Source organism: Berghia stephanieae, chromosome 1 (genome assembly GCF_034508935.2).
Source record: "Berghia stephanieae isolate SIO BIC M18660-M18661 chromosome 1, UCSD_Bste_1.3, whole genome shotgun sequence".
In the NCBI taxonomy this organism is placed as follows: Eukaryota; Metazoa; Mollusca; class Gastropoda; order Nudibranchia; family Aeolidiidae; genus Berghia; species Berghia stephanieae.
The window spans coordinates 52,349,080-52,357,715 of record NC_088360.1 but is presented as its reverse complement, the minus strand read 5'-3'; the positions used below and the strand labels follow the sequence as shown (position 1 = coordinate 52,357,715).

At 38.9% G+C, this 8,636-nt stretch overlaps 1 long non-coding RNA gene across 1 annotated transcript in view; it reads left to right on the top strand.

Moving 5' to 3' along the window:
• LOC144971717 (uncharacterized) overlaps window positions 1–8,636 on the top strand; it is a 15,571-nt gene extending 6,935 nt beyond the window's left edge. The window contains exons 3-4 of the long non-coding RNA XR_013645178.1: window positions 7,978–8,040; window positions 8,570–8,636. This is a non-coding gene — a long non-coding RNA (uncharacterized LOC144971717). The remainder of the gene's footprint in view (window positions 1–7,977; window positions 8,041–8,569) is intronic.

The following is an 8,636-nucleotide window of genomic DNA, read 5'->3' as shown; positions in this document are numbered from 1 at the left end:
TTTGTATTGTAATAATCCTTTTTAACTTTCCTTATAAAATTATTTAATTTTCTTTTCATGGCACAGTAAATATCATGATCGACAGTTATTCCAGTTTTTTGCCATTGCTTTGTGCCTCTCTCCTTTGTTTGACCTTTTTTACCTCTGAGTTGAACCAACCAGCTTCTCCTCTTTCTGTCACAAATCTCTTTATAATTGTAGCATGATTATCAAGAACGTGGTAAAGAGTGGAATTGAGATCAGCAAAATTTTTTACGTTTTAAGGCTACTTTTGAGATCGATTGTAAAATTCCCACTATCATTTTCTTTAATGTTTATAGTTTGATTTAGCTTTTTGTGAGGGTGCATTTTCTCGAGTGGCAGGTTGACCTAGAATGCCTTTGTGAACACTCAGAGCGAGGTCCACCACTCTTATATCCATTATATAATTATTTGATTTAGACAATATTACCCAATCTAGAATGTTCCCAGCTTGATGTCTTGGTGTTTTACCATGCTGATAAAGATCGTTCGGTTGAAATCTTCTGAACGCTTTTCACAGTTGATGACTGGTTTGATAGATAGTCATGGTTTAAGTCACCAATAATACTGAAAGGCGAATTTTTAAGTTTAAATTCAAGTACAGAAATATGCAACTCCTCAATGACTTTTGCCAGGGTGGATTTCTTTGGCATTCGATAATGCATTCAATATGGAAAGTGGGTTTACCTGGATGTAAAAGTAAAACATGCCGTTTCGTGTCTTTGTTTTGTTGTACATAATGCGGAAGTGTTTGATAAGATGTTGTTGGCAGGTAAAACCTTTTTGTTTCCTTGTTATATAATAATAAATAACTACAAAAGTAATGATTGGATTATTTCAAAACTTTGTTTGCACATTATTAAATTTATGTTCGAAGCACACGACAAATTTTATTACTCTCGTTAAATTTTCAATGCCGTATCCAAGGTGTTATCTTTGCCCATTGATTCAACTGTGGACGAAACAGGTGCCTAAAATTCGAAGTCAGTTTTCTCAAAACTTGGTTTTTATACTTTCCTTACTTCAATAGCTTATATCTCGGAAATGAATAATCAGAATTTTATAATTTTGGTATCAAATTTTCAATGATAAAATAATCTTCGATTGGGTACAAAAACATAAATTTGAAAAAAACTGACTTTATACCCTTTCGAGTACTTAGAGTAGCCCTCCAACAAGATATTATCTAAGACTAGGCCGCTTATAAAATATTATGTATATACTAAGACTAGGCCTCTCACAAGATGTTATGTGTATAATAAGACTACACATAGGCACTTTGCACATATCTGTTAAAAACTCGGAAAGAGCCTTGCAGTGGTAAATGGTTTTTTTAAACAACTATTTAGTTGAGCCAAGCCTTGAAAATCTTGAAAGTTAGAAAACTCGGTGGTTAGTCAAGAATCAACAATAATAAACTAGATGTGAAGTCAAAGAATTGAGTTGTTTTACCTACATTTTGTTATCAGTCGCTACATTTTGTTGCAGATATTTGATGTCATCAAGCTCCTGGAAACGAGGATGGCCATACAGGGGCGGTTGGGGCGGATGGCCATGCAGGGGTGGTGAGGCCATTGAGGGTGAATATGGTATTCAGCGGAGCAACTGGATGGGGCATGTTGGAGGGCCCCTGGGATTGCAATGGCAGTAATCTTGATGATGGAGGTGTTGTTGGTGGCGAGGGGATGATGGGGATGTAGATGATGGAGCAACAGTAGTGACATTGTTGGTGAAGGTGGCATTGTTGGGTGACGAGATGATGGAAATCATGATGGTAGGGTTGTGATGGTGAAGTGATGATGATGAGAAGTGATGATGATGGCAATGGTTGTGAAGGGAGGTGACAGTGGAGGAAGGGATGATGGTGGTATTGGTGGGGTTGTAGTGATTGTGATGTAGGGATTGTGTTCGTCGAGGACGGTGGTGGTGGGTGGAAGTTGTGGGGAGGATGAGGATGCTGGAGGCAGATTCAGTGATAAAGTGATGGTGGTGGTGTGGTTCTGGACTTGGGTTCGAGTTGATTCCAACTGGTTGGGGCCGGGTGAGTTACATTCGTGTTCTTTGTTGACAGGATGATTGGGTTGGCATTCGCATGTATTTGAAATACAGATGAATGTGCTTCTACCGGTGGGGTGTATTTGTTTGTGTCTCAGGTCCATACCCAAGTGCAGTAGGTGGACTGGAGGCCTACAGGAAACCCGAATGTGTTTGGGCAGAATGTTGATTTACATTTGTCTTGAAGACGGGGGATAGGGATGTGATTTGTTTGACTCTTTCTGGTTGGGGTCATTTCGATCCTGGGTTTGGAATTGTGCCATTTATCGGATCTTTATTGTTGAACCTGCTTCTATCATTTCGCCAAGCCATGGCTTTCACTTATTACCACTAACCTCACAGCAGGTCGCTTCTATCACAACCCCTATGACTCTACCATTACTTCCCATCATCTCATCCAAAACTATCACTTCCAAAACAACCACTGCCATCAGAATCACCTCCCATCATCATCATCTTCACCACCATAGCCCTGCCGGAGTGACTTCCATCATCACGACACCTGCCTTGCCATTTTCACCATCATTGTCACTGCTGCTGCTTTCATCATCTACATCCCTGCCATCACTTCTATATCAACACCACTTTCTTCTCTTGAGCTCTGCTGTTGCAATCTCGGCCAACATGATCCTGAAAGTTACTCTAGGAGTGCCATAGTCATTTTCAGTGGCTTTATCATCCCTGCATTGTCAAGCGAGCAACTTCACCTGAGGTAGGTTTCTTTTTTTCTCTCTCTCTTTTCTCTCTCTCTCTCTCCTTCTCTCTCTCTCTTCTATCTCTCTCTCTCTCTCTCTCTCTATTCTCTCCTCTCTCTCTCTCTCTCTCTCTCTCTTCTTCTTCGTTTTGCTGCATGTGTCTTTTGACTTATTAACTTTTAATTCTTTGATAATTCTTTCTATTATCAACATTACTGATTAAAATTATTTTTTTTTCTAAAGCGATCAAGAGACAAGGATTCTGCATACTTCTTTAACTGTGACTTCACAGGTAGAATTCCAGTGATTCTAATCTTTTCTTCTCTTCTAAAGTCTCATCTAGACAAGATCTGCTCACTCTCATAGCTGTCATCTTCATCTCGTAATTCAGTTTTCTCTCTCTCTCTTTTCTTCTCTCTCTCTCTCTTTCTCATCTCTCTCTCTCTCCTCCTTCTCTCTCCTCTCTCTCTCCCTCTCTCTCTCTCTCTTTCTGTTGTGCGTGTATGCGTGTGCATGTGTCTCTGTTGAACTTATTTAACTTATTTAAATTCTTTGATAATTTTTTACAATTATACAACATAAACATGAATTACATTTTTTTTTTCTCTAAAGGACGGCTCAAGAGACGGGAGAGGATTCTGCACTCTTCATAGGACTGTCGACTTCACCTCGAGGTAGGAATTCCAGTTGGTCTCTCTCTTTTCTCTCTCTCTCTCTCTCTCTCTCTCTCTCTCTCTCTCTCTCTCTCTCTCTCTCTCTCTCTCTCTCTCTCTCTCTCTCTTTTCTCCCTCACCTTGGTTGACCGAGGATGTCATGATATGTAGATAATCATTATTGTTAAAAATTAACTAATTTATATAGTGCATTTTCAAAATTATAAAATGCTCAATGGGCTATACATTAGTTGAAAAAAAAGGCATCTTTTGTACCACAACCCACAACCCCCTCTCCCACACACACACACATACACACACCAGACCCACAATTGAATATTCACACATTGGGTTATAATCGATGTGCATACATAGCAGGTCTGACTTTGAACATCCCTCTGGGCCTAGTTTAACATTGTTGTAATGGACAATATTTTGCATCATTTTTTAAGATTAAAAACAGGCAGAAGTGAAAAGGAAATGTTTATTTTTTTATTTTAAAAGAATTAACATTTGATGAGACAATCATTCAAAATGCTGGTTACTGTTTGTATTAAAACATCTATGCGTTCTTTAAATATACATGTAGAAATGGGGTCAAAATCTCACAATTTTGCTGGACTGTTCATCACAATTTGTTGAACTTCTCCTGTTTCTGGTTCAAATATGCACAGTTGAGTTCCATTTAAATTTTTGAGACAAGGTTTTTGGGTAATTCGTCTCTTTCCTCATATTTAAAATCTTAGAGTTAAAGTAGGTTGCAAAACTCTCAGCTAGCTTAGAGTTTGATTCACTGTTTGGGAGAGTTCTGATGTTCTGTTTCCCTAACAAATTGTTTGTCACCTGGTGCCGTGCTGCTCTTTACATGATTTGAAGTTTCTAAATTTTGTATTGTAATAATCCTTTTTAACTTTCCTTATAAAATTATTTAATTTTCTTTTCATGGCACAGTAAATATCATGATCGACAGTTATTCCAGTTTTTTGCCATTGCTTTGTGCCTCTCTCCTTTGTTTGGCCTTTTTTACCTCTGAGTTGAACCAACCAGCTTCTCCTCTTTCTGTCACAAATCTCTTTATAATTGTAGCATGATTATCAAGAACCTGGTAAAGAGTGGAATTGAGATCAGCAATATTTTTTACGTTTTAAGGATATTTTTGAGATCGATTGTAAAATTCCTACCATCATTTTCTTTAATGTTTATAGTTTGATTTAGCTTTTTGGGAGGGTGCATTTTCTCGAGTGGCAGGTTGACCTAAAATGCCTTTGTGAACACTCAGAGCGAGGTCCACCACTCTTATATCCATTATATAATTATTTGATTTAGACAATATTACCCAATCTAGAATGTTCCCAGCTTGATGTCTTGGTGTTTTACCATGCTGATAAAGATCGTTCGGTTGAAATCTTCTGAACGCTTTTCACAGTTGATGACTGGTTTGACAGATAGTCATGGTTTAAGTCACCAATAATAATGAAAGGCGAATTTTTAAGTTTAAATTCAAGTACAGAAATATGCAAGTCCTCAATGAATTTTGCCTGGGTAGATTTCTTTGGCATTCGATAAATGCATTCAATATGGAAAGTGGGTTTACCTGGATGTAAAAGTAAAACATGCCATTTCGTGTCTTGTTTTGTTGTACATAATGCGGAAGTGTTTGATAAGATGTTGTTGCAGGTAAAACCTTTTTGTTTCCTTGTTATATAATAAATAACTACAAAAGTAATGATTGGATTATTTCAAAACTTTGTTTGCACATTATTAAATTTATGTTCGAAGCACACGACAAATTTTATTACTCTCGTTAAATTTTCAATGCCGTATCCAAGGTGTTATCTTTGCCCATTGATTCAACTGTGGACGAAACAGGTGCCTAAAATTCGAAGTCAGTTTTCTCAAAACTTGGTTTTTATACTTTCCTTACTTCAATGGCTTATATCTCGGAAATGAATAATCAGAATTTTATAATTTTGGTATCAAATTTTGAATGATAAAATAAGCTTCGATTGGGTACAAAAACATAAATTTGAAAAAAAAAACAGACTTAATAGCCTTTCGAGATATATATATACTAAGAGTAGCCCTCTCACAAGATATTATCTAAGACTAGGCCACTTATAAAATATTATGTATAGACTAAGACTTGGTCTCTCACAAAATGCTATCTAAGACTAGGCTACTTATAAAATAGTAAGTATATACTAAGACTAGACATCTCACAAGATATTATCTAAGACTAGGCTACTTATAAAATATTATGTATATACTAAGACTAGGCCTCTCACAAGATGTTATGTGTATAATAAGACTACACATGGCACTTGCACAGATCTGTTAAAAACTCGGAAAGAGCCTTGCAGTGGTAAATGTTTTTTTTTTAACAACTATTTAGTTGAGCCAAGCCTTGAAAATCTTGAAAGTTAGAAAACTCGGTGGTTAGTCAAGAATCAACAATTATAAACTAGATGTGAAGTCAAAGAATTGAGTTGTTTTACCTACATTTTATTATCAGTCGCTACATTTTGTTGCAGATATTTGATGTCATCAAGCTCCTGGAAACGAGGATGGCCATACAGGGGCGGTTGGGGCGGATGGCCATGCAGGGGTGGTGAGGCCATTGAGGGTGAATATGGTATTCAGCGGAGCAACTGGATGGGGCATGTTGGAGGGCCCCTGGGATTGCAATGGCAGTAATCTTGATGATGGAGGTGTTGTTGGTGGCGAGGGGATGATGGGGATGTAGATGATGGAGCAACAGTAGTGACATTGTTGGTGAAGGTGGCATTGTTGGGTGACGAGATGATGGAAATCATGATGGTAGGGTTGTGATGGTGAAGTGATGATGATGAGAAGTGATGATGATGGCAATGGTTGTGAAGGGAGGTGACAGTGGAGGAAGGGATGGTGGTGGTATTGGTGGGGTTGTAGTGATTGTGATGTAGGGATTGTGTTCGTCGAGGACGGTGGTGGTGGGTGGAAGTTGTGGGGAGGATGAGGATGCTGGAGGCAGATTCAGTGATAAAGTGATGGTGGTGGTGTGGTTCTGGACTTGGGTTCGAGTTGATTCCAACTGGTTGGGGCCGGGTGAGTTACATTCGTGTTCTTTGTTGACAGGATGATTGTGGTTGGCATTCGCATGTATTTGAAATACAGATGAATGTGCTTCTACCAGTGGGGGTGTATTTGTTTGTGTCTCAGGTCCATACCCAAGTGCAGTAGGTGGACTGGAGGCCTACAGGAAACCCGAATGTGTTTGGGCAGAATGTTGATTTACATTTGTCTTGAAGACGGGGGATAGGGATGTGATTTGTTTGACTCTTTCTGGTTGGGGTCATTTCGATCCTGGGTTTGGAATTGTGCCATTTATCGGATCTTTATTGTTGAACCTGCTTCTATCATTCTCGCCAAGCCATGGCTTTCACTTATTACCACTAACCTCACAGCACGGTCGCTTCTATCACAACCCCTATGACTCTACCATTACTTCCCATCATCTCATCCAAAACTATCACTTCCCAAAACAACCACTGCCATCAGAATCACCTCCCATCATCATCATCTTCACCACCATAGCCCTGCCGGAGTGACTTCCATCATCACGACACCTGCCTTGCCATTTTCACCATCATTGTCACTGCTGCTGCTTTCATCATCTACATCCCTGCCATCACTTCTATATCAACACCACTTTCTTCATCTTGAGCTCTGCTGTTGCAATCTCGGCCAACATGATCCTGAAAGTTACTCTAGGAGTGCCATAGTCATTTTCAGTGGCTTTATCATCCCTGCATTGTCAAGCGAGCAACTTCACCTCGAGGTAGGTTTCTTTCTCTCTCTCTCTCTCTCTCTCTCTCTCTCTCTCTCTCTCTCTCTCTCTCTCTCTCTCTGTTCGTGTGCGTGTATGTGCGTGCATGTGTCTATGTTGACTTATTTAACTTATTTAATTTCTTTGATAATTCTTTACTATTATACAACATAAACATGAATTAAAATTTTTTTTTTCTAAAGGTCGGCATCAAGAGACGGGATTGGATTCTGCACACTTCATAGGACTGTCGACTTCATCTCGAGGTAGGAATTCCACTTGGTCTCTCGCTCTCCCTCTCTCTCTCTCTCTCTCTCTGTTCGTGTGAGTGTATGTACGTGCATGTGTCTCTGTTGACTCATTTAACTTATTTAATTTCTTTGATAATTCTTTACTATTATACAACATAAACATGAATTAAAATTTTTTTTTTCTAAAGGTCGTCATCAAGAGACGGGAGAGGATTCTGCACTCTTCATAGGACTGTCGACTTCACCTCGAGGTAGGAATTCCAGTTGGTCTCTCTCTCTCTCTCTCTCTCTCTCTCTCTCTCTCTCTCTCTCTCTCTCTCTCTCTCTCTCTCTCTCTCTCTCTCTCTCTCTCTCTCTCTCTCTCTCTCTCTCTCTGTTCGTGTGCGTGTATGTGCGTGCACGTGTCTCTGTTAACTTATTTAACTTATTTAAATTCTTTGATAATTTTTTACAATTATACAACATAAACATGAATTACATTTTTTTTTTCTCTAAAGGACGGCATCAAGAGACGGGAGAGGATTCTGCACTCTTCATAGGACTGTCGACTTCACCTTGAGGTAGGAATTCCAGTTGGTCTCTCTCTCTCACTCTCTCTCTCTTTCTCTCTCTATCTCTCTCTCTCTCTCTCTCTCTCTCTCTCTCTCTCTCTCTCTCTCTCTCTCTCTCTCTCTCTCTCTCTCTCTCTCTCTCTCTCTCTCTCTCTAAGAGTGTGTGTGTGTGTTCGTGCATGTGTGTTCATGTGTCTCTGTTGACTTATTTAACAGGGGAAGACATTCTAGGGAAAAGACATCATGATACTTTGATAATTAATTATTATTGCTATACAATAATTGCTAATTGAATAAATAATGTTGAATACATGATAAGAAGATACAAAGAGTTTTCAACAGCTGTGAACTGTAAACTACTGGTGATCAGTATTGCCAGGTTGGCAGATTTTCGACCAAATTTGCAGATTTTTTATCATCGCGTGGAAGGGGAAAAATGCCTGCGGATGGCAGATTTTTAATTATTTGTATACCATTTTTTAAAAAGTAATAAAAGTATAGCAATCGTCTAATTATTTCTTCTTTTCTCCCATTTCAGTGGCTTGATCATCCTTGCCACCATCAAGCAAGTCAAGCAAGTCAAGCCTCAAGCATCAAGTCCATAA